At 53.7% G+C, this 19981-nt stretch overlaps 1 protein-coding gene and 1 long non-coding RNA gene across 11 annotated transcripts in view; one reads left to right on the top strand and one right to left on the bottom strand.

Moving 5' to 3' along the window:
- Positions 1 to 19981, top strand: part of Septin9 (septin 9) — a 153372-nt gene that overhangs the window by 111125 nt on the left and 22266 nt on the right. The window contains exon 1 of one of the 10 annotated variants that reach the window (XM_074045039.1): positions 9733 to 9868. The exons of 5 other annotated variants lie outside the window; for them this stretch is intronic. The gene's annotated coding sequence lies outside the window, so the exon portion shown is untranslated. Of the gene's footprint in view, positions 1 to 9732; positions 9869 to 10232; positions 10365 to 13699; positions 13843 to 17950; positions 18014 to 19025; positions 19170 to 19981 lie in introns of those variants that run through there. 4 more of the 10 variants (XM_074045045.1, XM_074045042.1, XM_074045038.1 and 1 more) reach the window with 4 other exon arrangements.
- On the bottom strand, positions 1393 to 9866 carry LOC109696102 (uncharacterized). Its single transcript, XR_002213283.2, has 5 exons — positions 9729 to 9866; positions 8987 to 9116; positions 6756 to 6892; positions 5502 to 5624; positions 1393 to 1610 (listed from the first exon to the last, which is right to left on the bottom strand). It is a non-coding gene; the product is annotated as an uncharacterized lncRNA (long non-coding RNA).

Raw genomic sequence — 19981 nt, 5'->3', positions numbered from 1 at the left:
GGGCCTGGCACAAAGGGTACCCAGGTCTATAGAGTGAACCTGAGGGGATTCACTCCCCTCCAATTCCACTGCTGAGTGTCCCTGTCTCTGAGAGAACAGGGTAATGTCCCAGCCTTTCCACAGCCTCTGGTTTCCTGGGAGGGGAGGAAGGAAGAAGAGAGGGCTGGGCCGGGCTGGATTGGGCCTGAGTTGGGCCAGCTTTTTAGTTTGCCCTGAGCAACACCTTTTCCTGCCCTGTGTTTGTGCAAAGGGGCGGTGGGGGGGTAGGTCCCACATACCCCACTGAGAGTGAACCTGTGGAATAACCTGAGTGCAAAAGCCATCAGACCCCAGAGCTGAGACCTAGACCCCTGCCCTGGAGAGAAAAGCAGGTTCCTGCTAGCTGGGGACTTTTTGTCAGGTCATTGAAATAGGCCCAGAGATGGCCAGCCTCTGCTTGCTTAGATGCTTCAGAGCACTTCTGTGCCAACTCGTGATCTTCCCTAAACCATAAGGGATGGCAGGAAGTCTGAGCAACCGCCTCTTGATCAGCCCCATAGCAGGTGGCCTCATTGCCCTTCAGTGACAAGTAGGCTCGGGAGAGTCAAGATTTGTCCCAGGGCAGACGAAGGTCGCTCTTTTAGCTCTGTGTTGTTACTGTTTGGTGGTTTTGTTTTGTTGAAAGGGTCTTGCTACATATCCCATGTTGGCCTTGAACCTGAGGTCTTCCTGCCCCAGCTTCCCAAATGCTGGGATCACAGGCGTGCATCCCCAAGCTCAGGTACCGCTGCAGAGGGTGGACGCCAGACGCTGTCTAACACGAGGCACCTGCCGGTCCCATTTCTTCCCCAAAGGCCCTGTATCACGCTTGTGCTCTTATTCTCACTCACACCTTAAAACACTTGCTACATAGCTGCTGCTCTCTGTAATGTGTATTTGGCAAGCATGAGGCCCTGAGTTCAAAGCCCAGTACCACCAAAAACCAGAACCCAGACCAAAAATACCCCTATCATTTTAGGGACAAGCATCTTTCTGAGCTTTTTCAAGTTCATGAGTTTGAATTTGAGCATGGCAACACCTGTAGTATTGGACTGCTCACTAGTGTGACAGTTCCTGGATTTGTCCCTTGCTGGATGGTGGAGTTATTTTTTTTATTTTTTTTGCTGTAGGGACCATTCTTTGGTCCCCTGGTAATTAAGAATTTGGATTTTAAAATATTATTCCAGGTAAGCCCTCCTACCCAAGGGGCTGGCATTCTCCTGTGTCCAGTGGGATTGGTTCCGGCCTGCCTATAAGGCTAAACCAATGCCTCCTAAACTGTGTTCTCTGTGGCACTAAAAGGCATTACAGAGTTACGCACACTGCAGAATTTTGTATAGTTATAATTCTGACATATTTGCAGAAAGGGGATGGTCAAGGGTAGCAATTGCCAAATTTATTTGACTGTGGAAATTGTTGGGGTGGGAGTGTCCTGCTGGATGGCTGTCCTGCTTTAGCAAGACTGAGAAACTGGCCCAAATCACTGGCCATAGGTGGCGAAGGTGAGGCTCTTTAGTGAAGACCGGAGGGGTTTTATTGGTATGAGGGGAAGAAAAACTTTTCCTCTAATCCCAGGTTCTGTTCTTGGGGGCCTGTGAGTTAAACAGAAAAAGGGCAGATTAGCAAGAGAAAAGGCAGACTCAGTCACATAGTGGGGAGGTCACAGAAAAGTGACTGGAAGCATCTTCATGGGGAGGAGGAGAAAGGCAGCTTTGGGGAAATAGGTGATTCTGTGGAAAGATAAATGGGTTCTTAGGAGACAAGATGGGTACTCTGAGGGTTTGGGGCCATGTCTGTTTAGGTGTGGTGTGGTCAGAGATTTGCCTGGTTGCTCCCAGGGTAGGAACTGCTGACAGTTGAGGTGGGAAAGCTTTGGGACAGATAAGAGATTCCAGGGAGCTGGGTGTGGCGGCTCATGCCTGTAATCCTAGCTATTCAGGAGGCAGAGATCAGGAGGATGGCGATTCAAAGCCAGCCTGAGCAAATAGATCTTGAGACCCTATCTCAAAAAAAAAAACCCATCACTAAAAAGAATTGGTGGAATGGTTCAAGCAATAGAGTATCTACCTAGCAAGTGTAAGGCAAGGCCCTGGGTTCAAACCCCAGTCCTGCCCCCCCACCCAAAAAAAATAGATTCCAGGAACCTGAGTGCCTTCTGCTGAAAATAATTGTTATGCCAAAACATGCATCCTGGATCCTCTGTGGGACCCTTTGTAGGTGCCCTCTGTTCTCTCCCAAGGCAAATGGATGCGTGTGTGTTGTGTGTGCAAAGTCCTGGCCACCCAGTGGGTCACGTGGGGACTCTTAGTGAAAATCCCAAGTACTGTCCGTCAAATTGGCCAGGGCCACTGCTGCAGGTCCGTGTGGGTTGTCTGGCTTCAGCCCCATTCTCTGTTTCTGCAAAGAATTCAGCGCCGAGCTAGTGATGGTGATGGGGATCTGAGGGCCAAAGGCGGTGGCTCCACCTGCCCCTCTACCCCCTCCCCTATGCGCCTGGGGCAAGATCAGCTCTCAGAGTTCACCACCATGTTGGCACAGCCAGTGTGTGTGTGTGTGTGTGTGTGTGTGTGTGTGTGTGTGTGTGTGTCTGTTTTTTAGTCCTAACCAACAGTTCTCAACCCAGGCTACACAGTGAGTCCCCTGAGGAGCTTTTTTGCTTGTTTGTTTTTTGTATTTTGTAGTTTTAGTTTTTTAAAAGGAATTCTTTATATTTTTGGTGGGACTGGGGTTCGAACTCAGGGCTTCATACTTGCCAAGCAGGTGCTCTACCCCTTGAGCCATGCCTCCCTGGTCCTCCTCCTCCTCCTTATTTTATTTTATTTATTTATTTTTGTGGTACTGGGGTTTGAACTTAGGGCCTACATTCCAAGCCACTCCACCAGCCCTGTTTTGTGAAGGGTTTTTCAAGATAGGATCTTGCTAACTATTTGCCTAGGCTGGCCTCGAACCACCATCCTCCTGATCTCTGCCTCCTGAGTGGCTAGGATTTACAGGTATGAGCTCCCAACACCTGGCAGGAAGTTTTTTTTTTTTTTAAATACAGACCCCTCTGTAGTTTTTAGATGCCCCCTTGGGATGGCACTGTGCCACCAGGGTTGAGAACTGTTGTCTTCACCAAACCTGTTTGTAGAGGCCAAAAGTGTATCTGTCACTGTGGCTGTGTGCGTTCCCGTCACCTGGGGCTCTGGGGACCTTCAGCCTGCTTGTTGGTTGACTCAAAACCCACCTCTGAAGGCATTGTCCTCGTTTGAAGGTGGGAAGGTCAAGGAACCATTCTCCCCCTCACCCTTCTGGAGGCGGCCAGGATTATGGAAATCAAGGTCTGACTGCTTTGTCGTGGGTGTTTGGACACTGATTTTGTGTCAGCTAGAGCTTGAAGCCGGACACACGGGTTGCTGCTAGGTGTGTGGGCTGGGGTATGATGGAGAGGCCTGCAGGGTGGGCCGGGAAGTGAGCTGGGGCTGCAGCCAGCCTGTGTCACTGGCCTGCAAGGCGGTCTTCACTGAAATTACAGAGTTGGCTGCAGACAGGAAGGTCACACTTCATGTTAAGATAGCACCAAATGATTTGGAAGACATGCTCTTGATGGAATGATGGCTTGTTTGGGTTTTTTGGTTTCATTTTGTTTTGATCTACTGTCTCACTGTGTAACCCTGGCTGACCTCGAACTTGAGATCCTCCTGCCTTAGCCTGCCTCAGCCTCCTGAGTGCTGGGATTACAGGTGTGCACCACCTTGCCCAGCTTACTGATAGCTTTTCAAGAGGAAAGAAGGGCATGTTGAAGGTGCCTATAGCGGATGCCGCTCTGATCGATGACAGGGGTGGGGTGAGCCTTCTTAGAAAAGAGGAAATGGGGTGCATCCTGAGGCTATGGACTTGCGTTGGAGTCTGTGACCAAGGAGACGAAGGCTGGGAGGAGCACCAGTGAGAGTCAGCTGGCAGTTCCCCCAGCCACTGGGGGACTCTGAGAGTGGTGGTTGCCTATGAAGGAGGACGCAGGGAGGGTTTCCTGGAGGCCGTGATGTCTGCCAGAGGATTTTGGACACTGGGTTCTAGATGAGGCATCCAGAGTCCTTAAATAAGAAAGTGGATTGAGGTTGCAGGGGTTCTGAATGCTGGGGCAGAATTTCAGTTTTAATGGAGTTGCCCCTTGAGCTGTGGGGGAAAAGGACTGACAGAGTGGGAAGGGCCATGCAGGAGGAAGGAGATGGGAAGTAGACAGCAGTGAGGACGATTATACCCCTCCCGGGGAGGGGCCACGAGGCCAAGACCAGCCTTTGGCTGAGTTAGAAGGGGTGACTTGCACACTGGGAAGAAGCAGCATTTGGCGAGGATGGGGAGGCAGTGGCCTGTCAACCACAAGCTGGAGAGACGGGGCCTAGATGAGCTGGGAAGGGGTCAGGACCGAGACGCAAGGCCACAGTAGAGGAAAGGTCACCCCAGGACACCAAGTTGAGTGGTGAGGAGATCCTGGGAGCTGTTGTACCCCACATTAGGGAAGTGGAAGAGGAGTGCAAGGGAGGAGGGACCAGAAGCAGCCCTTGCAGAAGGGGCTTCTGCAGTCCAGTGCTGCCCTGGGGGTCAGGTGGGTGGAGCTGGGTGCAGCCGACCTTGGCTAGGGGGTTCTGGGCAGAGGCCAGACTTTGAGGGCCGAGAAGCGAGTGGGTGGTGGGAGGATGGGAACCACTGTGTGGACCAGAGGGCCAGTCATTCAGAGAGGGAGTCAACAGTTAGAGGGTGCCAAGGAAGGGCTCGCCCGTTTTAGTTTCTGAGATCAGGGCAGCCTGAAAGTTCTCCTAGGCCCAGAGAGAAGGAACCGGAAGAAAGAAAGATGTCAACCGGATGCAACAAAGTAACCAGCATACTACAAGCCTCTGTGTCACCAAAAGACGCTCTTCAAGGACCCTCCCTCCTCATCACGACACTGCTTTCCCTTGGGGCTGCTTGGGGGTCCCCCTGCCTGCCCGCCCCAGGGACACATGACCTTGCGGACACTCTCAGAAGCCTTTGGAGGTGTGGGGGGGTGGGTGTGTGTTTGGGGGGTGGGGGGGGCGGGCATGGGTGGCCTGCATAGGAGCCCAGTGGGCCAAGGAAGGGTTGTTTTTCCTGGCACTTAGCAGGAAGCATCTGCTGCCTGCATTGGGTGTCACCTGGGTGGATGGAAGAGAGTTGGTGGGAAGGTGAGCTTGGCACTCATGACCTGGCTTTGCAGTGGCCAAGGAGCCTGGCAGGAGGGTGTAGGACCTGGAACTCTGTGTGTGTGTGTGTGTGTGTGTGTGTGTGTGTGTGTGTGTGTGTGTGCTCACACGCACTTGTGTGTATGCAAGAGAGAGGGTGCTGTGGAAACCACACCCCTTTCTGTTGATGTGGTGTCCCAAACTTCCTGGCAGGTGTCAGCCTCTGAGACTATGCTGGGCTCTTCTTCCTGTTTACTCAGGGCAAGATGGGAACCCCAACGGCTCCCAGAATAAGACCATGCTGACCAGTGCTGTGCCTGTTGTCCTCATGATGCTTCTGTTGGGAGGGTCGCCAGGAACACTGGGCACTGCTCCCCACGGTGGACAGGTGGCAAGGACACCGTGGCCCTGTTTCAATTGACCTGGTGCCTAGAAAGAGGCATGGGGGGAGAGGGGATTTTCCTTTGGGGCAAGCCTTGGTTGGATGTGGGTTAGGCTCAGAGCATCCCAAATGCAATAGCCAACTCAGATCCCCATGAGGGGTCAGCAGGGGTGCCATCCCCGCTCCCTGGCTGCACAGCCTTGAGCATTGTGTCTGGGTTTTCACCTGCTCACTGGAACCCCTGAGTTCCTGTGGGTTGAGGGGACTTGAAGTGTCACGTGTACAACAATGGTATCCTACGACAGACATTTGTTATCTTACACTTGAGAAGATCCAAATCAAATCAGACCCACCGGACCTAATATCAAGGTGTCAGCCCAGCTGGCTCCTTCAGGAGGCTCCTTCTGGTGGCTGCTGGCGTTCCCTGGCTAACAGCTGCATCTCTCCTGTCTCTGACTCTATCATCTTGTGGCCACCTTCTCTGTGGCCAGACTTCCCTCTGCCTCCCTCTTATTAGAATGCTTGTGGTTTGCATTTAGGGTTCACCTAGACAGATTCCTCATCTCAGATTTTACTGACACCTGAGTATGAGTCACATTCACAGGCTGGGGAGGGTGCATTGGTCAGCCTGTCCCAGGGGCTCATGGTGTATCTTAGGATCCTATGGCTTTAATATATAAAACAATGAAACAAACTGGGCCAAGGGAGAAAAAACAGGTACGATAAATTCTTTCTTCTTTATTTTTTTTAGTGTTGTAAAATCCACAGAACGTAAGCTTTACCATCAATTGCCCATGGTGCACTCACCATGCTGTCAGTGTTGAAAGCTAGAGCCTTTTCATCGCCCCAAAGCGGAAACCCCACATCCCAAGGAATCACTCCATCCCCCCTCCCAGAGCCCTTGTGTCTATAGATTCTTTTTTAAAGTTCAATTCTATGTGACTTTAAAATAAATAAACACAGCATGATGAGTTAGCTGTTGGAAGGGTATATACATGCAGCGGAAGCCGGCGTGAGGATATCCGGGCCTCCGGAAGGGCAGGAGTTGAAGTAGCCTGGGTGTCTGCCACCCTCTCCTCTCCTCCCTCCTTTCTTGGGGTCTCTGCCTGAGTACCCACTTTCTACTCTCCCCTTGCAGATGGTCCCAGAGAGCTCCCCAGCCCCCAAGTCTGTATCACCTTTGAGCTTCAGGGTGCTCCACCAAAAAAACATTCCGGGCTCCATACTTCTTGGGGGATTTCAAGGCTCAGCGAACCCTTCGACCAGGTCAACGGACCAGTGGCCAGCTGCCTGCCGGTCAGGAGTGTGTCCCATCCTGTATGAGCGAGAAGGGACAGGCAGGTAGAGGGGTGGGTAGGGTCCAGTGATTGGCATCGTTGACACAGTCTGGATGGTGCTTGGCCATGTGTGCAGCAAATTAATTCCTTAAGAGAAGCTCTGAAGCCAGGCACCAGTGGCTCACACCTGTAATCCTAGCTACTCAGGAGGCAGAGATCAGGAGGGTTTTTTTCTTTTATTCATATGTACATACAATGTTTGGGTCATTTCTCCCCCCTTCCCCCTGCCCCCTCCCCAGGAGGATTGTTGTTGGAAGCCAGACCTGACAGTTTGCAAGACCCTATCTCAGAAAAAAAACCAACACCAAAAAGGGCTGGTGGAGTGACTCAAAGGTTTAGGGCCTGAGTTCAAACCTCAGTACTGAAAAAAAGAAAAGAGAAGCTCTGACAGTGAACTCAGAGAGAAATGTCCCCAGAAAGTAGCCTCTGATTTGGGCACCAGTGACCTCAATCCTCTGATAGTCCATGTCTGTTTCATGGAGCTCTGTCTTATTCCCCACTAACTGTGGCTTATAGACTTGATACTAGAAGTGACTTAGGGGTTCCAAATCACAGTAAATTTGGGGTGAAATGAGGCATCTAGACCCATACCATCCAACACAGCTGCCACCAGCCACTTGAGCACCAGACATGGTTCTGGTCCAAGCTCAGAGTAAAATGCACCTTGGATTTTGGAGTCTTAAACTCAGAAAGGAAAAAAGAAAGTGAAATATTGCCATCGTTTTTATGTCGATTAAATGTTGAATTGATAGGCTCATTAAAATATATCAAAATTAATGTCACCTGATTCTTAAGGCTTTTTACTGTGGTAGCTAGAAAATGTAATTTATACCTGTGGCTTGCATCCTCAGCTGTGCTCTCAGAGATTGGATGTGCACTTGTGTAGTGATCAGGCTACTTCCTTGAAGGTAGGTGTGCTGAGTGGTCAAGACCTTCCCCCCCCCCCCCCGCCCCCCGCCCCAGAAGTGCTCAGGAAGGATGTTCAGTATGGAGAAACAGTCCCAGAGAGCCCCTGGGACTCCTCCTCTGTGCCTAGTGAGCTTTGGCTATAAGAGAATCCTGTCGCCTGGTACAGCCACCTCCCAAACCATGAATCTGGAAGAGGAGGGCGGGGAAGGGTGGGCTTGCAGGATATCTTTGCCCAGGAAGGGTGGGCTCTGGGAGTGGCCTGTGGAGGCAGAAAGTTGGGGAATGGAACAAGCAAGTGTAAGAACAGGAAGTTAGGAGGGCATCACAGGAAGGAAGCCCCAGAGGGGCTTACAGGGCGGGCATTGGAGGCCGGGTCTGTCTCTGAGGCTGTGTCAACCCTGACACCAGTGACACAGGAGTCTCTTCCAGCATCCTTTTCGTTGGTTTCTGGAGCTGCCGGTCAGGGCCCAGGATGGGTAGTGGGCAGTGGAGAGGACATACCCTGACGAATCACATTTTTTTGTTTCTTTTTGTTTTGTTTTATGGTACTGGGATTGAACTCAAGGCCTTGCAGATGATAGGCCAAGTGCTTTACTAAGTGAGACACAGCCTCAACCCTTTTGTGTTTGAGATAGGGTCTCATTCACTTCATCCTGCCTCCACCTCCCTAGTAGCAAGGATTACAAGCATGCTAGCCATGCCCGGCTTCTGGGAATGTCTTCTTGGAGGGAAGGGAAAAGTCTTTTCTAGGGGCTGGCCATGTGAGTTCCTTTAGTACTTGTGATTGGAGTTCATGGCACCCATTTTATATACGAGGAGGGCAAGACTCCAAAGATGTTAATGATGGGTCAGGAGCCTTGGGTTCCAGTGTTTGGCTGGTGGGGTGGGTGCCCTGGGGCCTTGATCACCAGGCTCATGGAGAGAGCTGCAGAGGGGAAAGAAATGCTGTGGAGCCCAGGGAAGGCCTTGGGCTGAGACCCTCAGGGCTGGGCTGGAGTTATTACTCCCTGGGCAAAAGAGAGCAGGCCCTACCAGGTGTCACTAAAAGCTCCCCGCAGCTTGAACTGATTGCTCCCTGCCCCAAGCAAACCCCACCCCATCACTCATAGTGTGGGAGCTGGCCTGGAGCCACTTAGAAGGGCCTGAGCCTGGGAGTGACTCACTAGGGTCAGAGGCAGGGGCAAGGAGATGGGTCTGGCAAGTCCCAGTGTCCAGGCGCAGCCCCAGCAGAGTCAGCTTCTTCCTCTCGGGACCCCCTGTCCAATGCCCTGCAGGGTCACACATCACAGAGGCCTGCAGGGAGGGGGAGGAGAAAACACCCTGACTCACTGCCCAGGTCCAGAGGAACCAGATGACAGTGAGTCCCAAGGCTCTCCGGCTGGGGATGAGCTAACCCTCCCCCTCCCCGGCCCCACCCTGCTCTTCTGCTCTTTCTCCATCCCTGGTGTTGGGCAGATGGGACTACTGTGTGGCTGTGCTCTGCCCCAGCTGCTCAAAGCCTGGGGCGATGGTTGTGAGGGTTGCAGATCTGGATGCATTCAGCTGGCTGCCTGAGAGCATGGCCACTGGGCTGGGGGCGGAGCAGGCACCGTGGACAGTGTCAGCTGCACTGCTGCCCTGGGTGTGTGGAGGGGACAGACCCTGGCAAGTGTAGGTGAAAGGGAAGGGTGGCATGACCTTAACCTAAGAGCTCCCCAAGGCTCTTCCCCAGAGACCGTGTCACTCTCCTTTTGGGGGTGGCCCAGGCAGCTCCTCCTCCGTGTCTCTCATGTGCGAAGTCCCCCACCCGCCCCGATGGCTGTGCCTGCAGCCGGAGCCCCTCCCCCGCCTCTGGCTCCCCTCGCCCTGCCCCTCCAGCAATTCCCCTTCGAGCCTCCCTCCACAGGCCTTCGCAGGCCCTCCTACCTCTGCCCCGCACTCTGGGAGGCTCCTTGTTCCGCGGCCACAAAGCCCCTTTGATCCTCTGCTCGGCTCTGAGCCATGTGACCCGGTAGGCGGGCCGCGGCTCTCCGGCGTCCAGCGCAGCCCGACTTTCAGCTGCTGGGGTGAGTCCTCGCTCTTTGTTCTTCCAGCCCCACACCGTTTGCTGCGGGGGCCTTCAGGTGGTGTGGCCGCCTGGCGGGCACCGATGGCCACAGTGGGACCCGAGAGCTGCCCCGCCTCCCAGGCCTGGACCTCAAGACTGGCAGGACAGCCCTGGGTTCCTGGGCAGAGGGGCGGCGGGGCGCTGGGTCTCCACGCGGGGAGCAGATTTTCGGTCTCGGGACAGAAGAAAAGGGCTTTGTGTGGTCACAGCTATCTCTTTGTAAATATTTGGCCAACTCTGCAGAGTGGTTACGGTCCCCTCCGTGGGGAGTGTCTTGGAACATGCTGCCCTTCGCGAGGGGCTTCCCTGACTTCCAGGGGGCTGGGAGGAGAGGCCGATCTCCCGCTCAGCTTTTCAGCCTGTAGGAGTGGGAGGCTGGAAGACTGACTGGCTGGAGGTTACTTTCCACCGACTGGAAGGGCGGTAATCAGGGATCCCGGGAGACTGAGCAGCAGGTCGGCCTCGGGTTCTTGGGATGGCTCTGGGATGGGCGGGGTGGGGTGGGGTGAGGGCTGGTATGCATTGGTTTTGCGAGGAAATGCCAGGTGGGGGTGTCTCCCCGATGGAGCCCATGTCCTTTCCAAGAGCTTCTTGATGGTCTTGTCCTCCAGGGGCTTTGCAACTGAGCTGAAGGTTAGGAGGGGAGAGGCTTAGACTAAAAACTCCACCGCCAGGCACAGAAAGTGGTCCTTTGCACCCAAACAGGGAGGAATGGAGGTGATGCCATCTGCTACTGAGATTTCGTCCCTAGTGTCTCCTGGGGACTGACTCAGCTTCCCATCTACCGCATGGCATCCGAGTCTCCCTCCCTCTCCTTTCTTGATGGGAAAGCCACCGGCTTTCGGTCAGAGTTCTGGGGAGCATCTCTGCTCCCCAAGAGAAGTGTGAAATTCCTTTCCTTGAGAAAAATGTACCACCCGGAAGCAGCTGAACGGAAACTATGGGTTTCTGGCAGATCTGTTCCGGGCTGTGGGGACAGGGCCCACTGGACCGATTGGAATCCCAACACAAAAAAAACCCATTAGAGAAGGCGGTGGTGAAAGAGTCTGCTCCTTTACCGGTGTGTGGTTCCCCCCCCCCCATGCACACTCTACCTGACACTTAAAGGAGCCCTGTGGCGGTTACACAAATGTCACTCTCTTTGGCCAACTCCCCTTGGCAGCCAGGAAGCTCCTTTTTAGGAACTGGGAAGAACATGGTTGTTTAAGCCTCCTTAGGGTGGTCAGCCACTCTCCCTGCATCCTCTTTGGAAAAGTGGGACTCGTGTCTCTCTCTTCTTGGGTCTCTTGGGCTAAGAGGTGGCTGAGGAAGGCAGGCCCTTGTGTGATCTTTCTGTTTTAATGTCTGTCTCTGGGAACCTGAGTCATGGCTGACCCAGCCCACCCCTCCTGCCCTCTGGTCATTTCTGTGTCAGGGTATCTGTGCTCACTTGAATGGATTGTGTTGGAGTGTCCTCTAGATCCTGCTCCTGTGGACATCATTGTGATAGTAAGAGGGCCAGCAGCTGGCACACAGGGGACCTACTTTGTGCATGGGCCCAGTATTCTGAGATGGAGGAGCCACACTTCTGCTGCCATCTGAGAGCCCTGTTTAGAGGGAAGGTGGCCACAGACAAGGCCCAGAGTAGCAGGTCTGTGCCTGGCCCCATAACTGCAAGTCAACAATGAACTTTGTTGGGACTGTGGAGTCCTCTAAGTGCCAGATCCACTGCCCTTGACTGTGAGGACGGCTCCCCAAGACCTTCACCCCAGGAGGCCTCTACCTACTGGGTGACCAGAGGGCCATTGACTTCACTCCCCACCCCCTCCCTTCCCAGTCAGCATATCCTCCCAGCTTCCTGTCATGTCAGGGCTGGTTGAGCTGTTCTTCTCAGATAGGGCAGCTCTGTGGGGCTGAGGTCCTTCTGTAGAAGAGGAAGACCCATCCTAGAAGGGCCCCATAGCACAGATTCCCTGCCCTCCCCATGTCAAAGGTCGCACGCCTCCTCCAAGATACCCGGCACGGCACCAAGGCTGAGCTTTTCTCTGATTCCTCTCACACCGCAGTCTGTGCTGGCTTTCCCACACCACCCCGGAAGTTTCTGCGTTTCCTCTCTCCCTCCCTGGCCATGTGTGTGGGAAGAAGGACTTTATTTAATGCATGAGGATAAAGGCAAAGGCCCACTGGCCACCCTCGGGGGCTGGGTGGGCTGCAGCGGCTCCTCCTGTGTCATCTCCATCCTCTCACCTTAGCATACACCAGTGATGCCAGCTAGGCTTTGGGAAATGGCCTGAGGCCTATGTCCCTGGAGGGTCCCCTCTTCCTACAGCCAGGGAAGAGCCTTCCAGCAGAACTCTGTAGCCCCTCATTGGGGCTCCCTTCCCAGACCTCTCTGTCTTACAGCACCAAGCTTTGATTTGTTTATTGAGCGTCAGCCTGGTTCCTTGAACAGGTAGGGACCTGCTTTCAGGAGCTCTGTGGAGCCTTGGATGCTTTCCCATGAAGGCTTCTGAGGGTGGCAGCGGCTGTGCACACTCACTCTGCGTGTGAGCGTGTTCTGTGAGAAGTTAACCTGCTCAGAGGCACAGGTCTAATTACAGGCCAGCAAGCAGCAACTGCCCACACCTGGGGAGGTGGGTGATTCTAACACACTCCACACTCAAGACCTCCATCTGCCCACCCTCCACAGCTCCTTAAAGCCTCATAGGGCCCCAGAGGGTAGGATCTCTCCTGCCTTGGCTCCTCCTGGGGCAGAGGGCATGCCTGCCTCATCCTTTCTGTTCTCTTTTACCTGGTCTGTACTCTTTCATCCACACTGGGAAACACGCCATTCCAGGCTGGGAGGACCCATGGAAGGGATTCTTGCTGAGAGGCCAGGGTATTTTCTGAGCCCAGCTTCCTGCAGCACCCTGAGCTACCACCTTAGCTTCATTTGGGTTCACTGCCCACACCTGCAGGCAGAAGTCAACATCTGCATGTTTCACCCCAACCGACTCCAGCTGGCACCTGGCAGGGGGTTGGGGGGGACTGGTCTTTGTTGGGGGTTGGGTGAACATGGCTCAGTGTAAAGGGCCTGAAAGACGGCAGACCTGAAATGCTATCTGTGAACATTTTAATCTGGATTCAGTAGCTGGATCTCGGGCAGAAGTCCCCAAATACCTTCAACAATCCCCTGAAACTGAGGTCAGGGCACCATCTAAATTGCCGGCTTCTGAGCACCCTGGGCTGCACTTGGAGTCCCAGTTCCAGGCTGGGCATATGTGGAGGTTGAGACCAATACAATCAGACACCAGCCCCCACCTGGTCTTCAGAAGCAAGGCTCATGGCCAGGGCCTTTTTTTCCACCCCACTTGGCTTGCAGAACCTCCTTTCCCCACCTGGGCCCACAGCCCCAACCCTGTAGGTGCCAGGCACAGAGATGTGGCCATCAGAACGGTCATGGGGACAGTTGTCCTTGCCAGTGTCCCTTGTGGAATGTGGGCAGCTGTCCATCCTCCCAGATCCCTATCTCTTGTCTTAAAGCTCAGGCTTGGTTTCAGGTGCCTGCTACCCTGCAGGAGGAGATAAGACTTTTCAGCCTCTGAAGGCCAATTAGGGCAGAACCATGAATTTCCCCACTGGGCTAGACATATCCACTAGGCAAGTCAAACCCTAAATGTTCGGGGCCTCCGCATAGTGGGGACGCTGGTGTGGGTAGGGAGTGTGGCTTATCGATCTTTGTGTCCCAGGTTCTGGGCATCCCGTGTGCTTACTGGGTTAATGTTTCAATGAGTGAGTGTGTGACTGCAGATTTGCGACTTTTATCCAAACATCTTGTTTGAGGAGGCCAGCCCAAGACAATCTTGTAGGATTCACTGTACTTTCTCCTTTTCTCCCCCCTCATGAGGACTCAGAGAGTTTTTCAGAAGGGGCTTGGCTCAAGTGGTAGCAGACCTGCCTAGCAAGTGCAAGACTGTGAGTACCACAATACTGCCAAAAAAAAAGTAACAGTTCTTTGGTGACTTAGAGAGTGCCAGTAGAGGGACAGGAGCGGCATTCTTTGTGTGTTGTTTGCTAAGCCAGAGGAAATGCCACCCATTGCTGGGTGTCAGTGCAGGCCCAAGACTAATTAATGATGGGTCAGACAGTGGGCCTGTTGATCGGGAGGGAGGATCACTGCTGTTTGTGGCTGGGGTAGTGACCAGGGATGGCACAGAAAGCTGTGGAGAGGAGGATGCCAACATTCATTGGAGGACAAGGAGGTCAGCTTGGACCAGATGGACATGGCTTCCTGGCTCACCTACACCTGGCCCTGTGTGAGAGAGGACACTGAACTGGAAGACCCACAGACACTTTGCAGACCACAGGCTCTGCTATGCTAATGTGTCACTGCTGCCTGTCACTTCTGTGGTTCCACTGTTAAGAGCTCCAGAGGGCTCCAGGACCCCCTCCTCTCCTTGTCCTCTTGGATTCAGGAGTCAGACAGACCCAGCTCCCAGCTCTCCAGGGCTGTGGCTTGTCCCTTCACTGCTCTAAGGCTTGGTGACAGTAATGGATGAAGAGGAATTACCATGGTGGCTGCTCAGGATCTGGTGATGGGCACCTGGTAACCTGGTAGCACAGGATCCCCTGCTCCTATCTGCAAAGGTGTGGTCCTTGTCCCTGCTGCACACTGAGGGCCCCATGGCCAGGTCGGGCCAGAGGACCCCTGCTGAGTCTTGGAGCCCCTATTAGAGACCCACCCTGGCTGGTCTCTAGTCCCACAGAGGCATGGTCTGGGGACCACTGCCCTATCTTCTTCCTTTCTTAGGGGGTTAGTTACATGTGATCTTGGGGTAAGAGGCCTAGGGAGAGGAGCTGGATGAGCAGTGAGTTCTGTGTCTGGTGCTTAGTGTGGCTGGGCCCTCCCAGCCTGGTCTCTAGGGAGGAGAGTTCTGTTCTACCCCTCATGGAGAGTAGTCTGCAAGGCAGACCCTCCTCCCAGCCCCTGGAGATGTCACAGTGGTGGGAATATGGGGTCCTGTCAGTGTTTTCTCTTCATCCTACTCGGTAGAGACGAGCCATGCTCCCAGAGGGCGGGGGTTTGGGTTACCCTGCTGCGTACACCATCCCTCTGACTACTTCCATTCACGCCACTGTTGACACACTGGAAACTGAGGCAGGGTCCGTGGCAAATGTCATTTGACCTGACTTTTTCCTCTTGGAAGAAAGGACAGGGTTTTAAAGGCTTTTGCCTTCCTTTGGGTTCTTACGTAGTTTAAAAAGGAGAAATAGACCTCCCAGCAAATGAGGTGCTAGGGAGAACTGTGGAGCTCTCCAGAGGTCTGCCCCAGCCCCTATGCCCCCTTGCTGGGGGGATCTCACAGGGCTCCCCACCTCCTTTTTGGCAGTTCTTGGGTTTGAACTCAGGGCCTTACACTTGCTAGGTACGCGCTCTACCACTTGAGCCACGCCTTCGGCTCTTTTTTGCTTTAGGTTATTTTTTCAGATAGGGTCTTGCTTCTTGCCCAGGTTGGCTTTTGACCACAATTCTCCCACTGGGACTATGGCCAGGCCAGGTCTGCACAGACCTTACAGTCACTGTTACCTCAGGATACAGCACCCCCAGCCAGGCCCATCGACAGGTGTGGAAGGAGAGGCTCGCAAATGACCTCGCTGTGTGTGCCTTGGTTTCTCCTTCTGGCTAAGCAGCAGAAACTCCTCTGCATCCTCCCCACTCATAGGGGTGGGGAGACATGGCAGGGCGGGAGGCTGGTCCCCTGAAGGGCCTGGGCGTTTGTAGTTGAGGCTGGGATGAGGGGAGTCCCAGCATCTGCAGTGCTGAACTGGCCCCTCCCGAGTTTACCCCGGGGCCCTGTCAGGACTCTTGGGACCATGTGCTTATGCCGGTGCTCTTGGAGACCAAGTGCTGAAGTGGTCCTTGACCCTTCCTAGGGCCCTGACAAAGTGGGGCTTAATAGAATTCCCTCACTGTGAGGCCAGTGTGCACCCAGGCCGTTAGGTTTGGGGTGTGGGGGAGAGAGAGGACTCTGGTCTCTTCCAGATGTGGGTTCTGCAGCGATGGTCCAGGAAGTCCCACCCCAAATGATGGCTTCTGCCATCCTTTCCTCCCAGCCTGTGGGGAGCACTCAGCCAGGAGGCCTGAGGGCCCAGTAGGAAGGACTCCTTGAGCCCTGAGCCCTCAACTCGGGCTACAGGGGGTGCTGCAAGGCCTGGACCCTCAAGTCCAGGGAAGAGGATGCTGAGTGGGGTGTCTTGGGAGGCAAGTTTTCCCTTCTTGTTCCTCCTGCCCACACACCTTGGGTAGAGTACAGTTAGATCTTTTCTGTTTCTGCCTAGCTGTGTTATCCTTGCCACTCCCTGTCCTTTCAGGGTGAAATTTATGGCTTCCTTCTTATGTAAAAGGGTTGTTCTGTGGCTTAGATTCCAGCCCTTGGTGCCCAGGCCTCCTTAAAATCCATTGAGAGACTTTGTGACCACGGGATGGGGAGCCCCAGCCGTCATGGCCCTGCAGGAGCAGAGGGAGGGGATTTGGGGGGGCAGACGCTGTCAGCATCACCTAGACTGAATCTGCCCTGGGGCTGCAGGCTAGGGACAGGACAGTGTCCCTGTTCTTGGAGGATGTGCACAGCTCACCATCTCGTTGTTGCTATCACTTTTAGTAACAGCTTTATGGAGCTATAATTCATATAGCATAACAGTCCCTCTGTTAAATTCTACAACTCAGCAACTTTGTATACTCACAAAGCTACTGCATCAGCCAGGACTGTCTAGAGAGATAGAGCCACAGCAGGTGTGTGTCCACAGGAGCTCTCTGATCCCATGGACGTTTTAAACCACGGATACCTCTGAACCCCACTGTGCTATTTTTTTTTTTCAAAGCTAGATGTAGGTATCTCCAGAGAAGTTGAATTTCTCAGCTGGACAAGTACGAGAGCAACCTAACTAAATCAGATGGCGTGGTTGTAACGATACGTTTCAGGAACTGATTAAACTCTGACCGATTGCTTATTTGTGGGGTTTTCCATTGGCTGTTTTCAGATTGTGATTGGTTGTGGGTAAGGGAAGTGAAACCATGGGTAGGAGGCTGGTGCGCAGATGAGGGGTTTCTCGGGAGGAAGTTGGAGTCCTCAGGATCCACGGGTCCAGTGGTCACCTGCACCCCTGTGTGAGCGTGAAGGCAGATGCACGGGAGGGAATGTACAAAATTTATTGGATTTGATGTGACACAGGCAATTTCAGGAAGAAAGACCGACCAAAGAACTGGTTAAGTATGAGAGGTTTATTATGCCAGGATGAAGAGTGGGAAGTCACCGGGAGACGCAACAGGCATGAGGGCAGGGTGAGGTACAGCCAGTTCACCTTGTCTCCATCTTTGGAGATAAGGGTGCTTCTCTCTGGGAAGGGACGGGACCTCTCACCAGGGTCTTAAGACCTGCTTTAGTGGATGAGGCGGAGGTCAGACAGTCCTTCCTGCCTGTCATTTCCTACATTCCTCCAGCTTAAAATATTCAACATAGGTGTGGAGGAGACAGGGTCTGAACCCCATCACCATCAACTGATTGGATGAGGCCCACCCAAGTTAGGGAGGGCACTCTGTTTTATTCAGTCCCCTGATTTTTAAATGTTAAACGTATCCAAAAGCACCCACACCCAGAATAATATCAGGGAAGCCTGTAGCCCTGATATTAATGTGTCAGGGTGACACATTAAAATGGACCACCTTTGCTGTCCCCAAAAGAGCCCATTAGCAGCCAGACTGCCATCCCCTCAGGCACTAATCTGCTTTCTGTCTCTGTCATTTTGCCTAGTCTACACCCTTTATATAAATGGAATCATATAATACACAGCCTTTTGGGTCTGACTTTCGCTTCACTTGGCACAGTGTTTTCAAGGCTTATTTTTACATCGTTACATGTGTCAGTCCTTCATTACTTTGTTTTGTTTTTGTGGCACTGGGGATCGTGCGTGCTAGGCCCTGTGCTCTGCCATTTACCATTGAGCCACACCCCTTGTCACTGTGGAATGTCACTCCCTTGCAGGGATAGACCACATTTTCACAGTTTGTTTATCTGTCCATCAGGTGATGGACCTGTGGGTGGTTTCCAGTTTTTGGCGGTTGTGAACAGCGCTGCAGTGAATGCAGGTACAGGTCTTCCTGTGGACTGTGTTTTCTTCTCTCTGGGTAACAGCTGGGTGATGGGGACAAGGTCAGCCCAGTAGTCACCAAGCTGTGTATCCGAGGATGGACTGAGGATGGACCCTGGGGCTGGTAGGGTGCCTGGTACTTGGCCGGCCCGTGGCTGTAAACATCCTCGCTTTGATTTCTTTACATTGTGGCTGTTTCTTGGTGCACCTCCCATGTCTCATCTCGAACCCTGGGATGCAGTGGATCATCACTGAATCCCATCATGGATGACGTTGGGGTGTGAGTGGTGGGCTGTTGGGTCTACAGCAAGGTCCTGGTCACCAACTTTTGTTTGCTCTGCCAGCCCAGGGCCAGAACGTGTCAGAAAGGGGAAATGGGCGGGGGGGGGGTTGTAGATACTGCTGCAGGAGATAGGCAAGCATGGGATGGACAGAGTTGCAGTGTGAGAGAGGAAGTGAGGGGACTGCCCTGTGCCCAGTAGGGGCAGGTGAGAGGGAAGTGACTGACTTTTCCCAGTGTGCTCCCTCAAGCTGACCTCAGCACAGGGGAGAACAGCCTATCTGGATGAGGATAGGGGTGGCCCGTGTACCCAGGGGTTTGTGGGGAGCACAAGGTATAGCATCTCTGGGCTATTCTGTCACACACACTCACACACACACACTCACACACACACACACACACACACACACACACACACAGTAAACCTGAGTAGAAATGAACCCTTTTTGCTTTAACCCACCACACAGCAATTAAAGCAAAGCCTCTCTCTCCCTCGCTGGCATCTGGGCACCCCCTGCTAGGCCCATCCCCTTCTGTAGCCCAGACTGTGTCCCTCCCTTGGTGTCCACTCTTCACAGTGCAGCCCGTGAGCCAACTTGGAAGACCCACTGGGCACAGCCTCAGGAAGGCTGCCAGGCCCCTCCTCCCCATCCCCAGCCCTCCCTGTCCCTGCAGAAATTACCAAATGAATGTGGCTCCTTCCCAGAGCCTGGACTGGAGAGGGCCTGGAAGGGGCCAATTCCCACCCTCCCTGGGCCTCGGGGTTCCTCCTGGCTGTAACATCAGGCCGCAACCGCCACCATCATCAGGCTGAAGACTGACAGACACAACCTCCCTCCCCCTCCCAGGCTGGAGGCGCTGCTGGGATTCCACAGTAGGTCAACCTCAGTCCTGGTCCTGGAGGGCTTGGGGGTGGAAGAGGAGGAGGCGGAAAAAATGGGAGGAAGAGGTGGTGTTGGGGTGGTCATGCAGGACCCCAGCAGTGTGGGTGCCCCAGGCCTCCCTCATTTAGCTATCTTTCATTGCTCATTTGGAGAGACATTATTAGCATCTTGTTCCATTGTTCTGATCGCCAAAGGCACAGCTAATTGCTGTAGGAATTTAGATTCTAAGAAAGGCCTGTGCCTGCAGTAAACCTGAGTGGTTTGTAAACTGTAAAATGCGGTGTACAGGGCAGTCCTGTGTCAGCCCTGCCCTGATGGCCAGCCTCTGGGAGAGTCAGGACTCTTGCAGATTTGGGGGCTTCCACAGAGCCCCGGGTGTGTCTCACTGGTAAGTTCAGTTGTGCAAGTCACTTTGAAGTTTGGACTGGCGAAGCGTCCTGTCCTGTCCTGTGCCATTCCTACCGGACAGCAGGGCCATGGGATGCAGAAGTGTGTTCCTCAGGCTATGCAACGTCCAACTCAGCCAGGTAGCTCAGGAGTACAGCTCGAGGTAGTGGTGGTGTTTCTTCTTTGGTGACAGTGAATGACAGCAAAGGGATCCACCCCTCAGCATGCGGAGTGCTCAACCCAGGTTTCAGAGTCCAGCTGTGGGGTATGGAGGCCCAGGTGAGGCCCCTGCCCACTGGCCTGCTGTGTGTTTTCTCCTACAGTCCAGAGGCCAGTACTGTTCCAAGGGAGGAGGGAGCAGTGGAGCTGGGGAGGAGTAGGGTCACAGGCCAGTCCGGGCCCATACCTGGCCTTC

This window comes from Castor canadensis, chromosome 11 (assembly GCF_047511655.1).
Source record: "Castor canadensis chromosome 11, mCasCan1.hap1v2, whole genome shotgun sequence".
NCBI classification, from domain to species: domain Eukaryota; kingdom Metazoa; phylum Chordata; class Mammalia; order Rodentia; family Castoridae; genus Castor; species Castor canadensis.
Note: the sequence above shows the minus strand (reverse complement) of the source record. Positions and strands in the feature narration are given on the sequence as shown.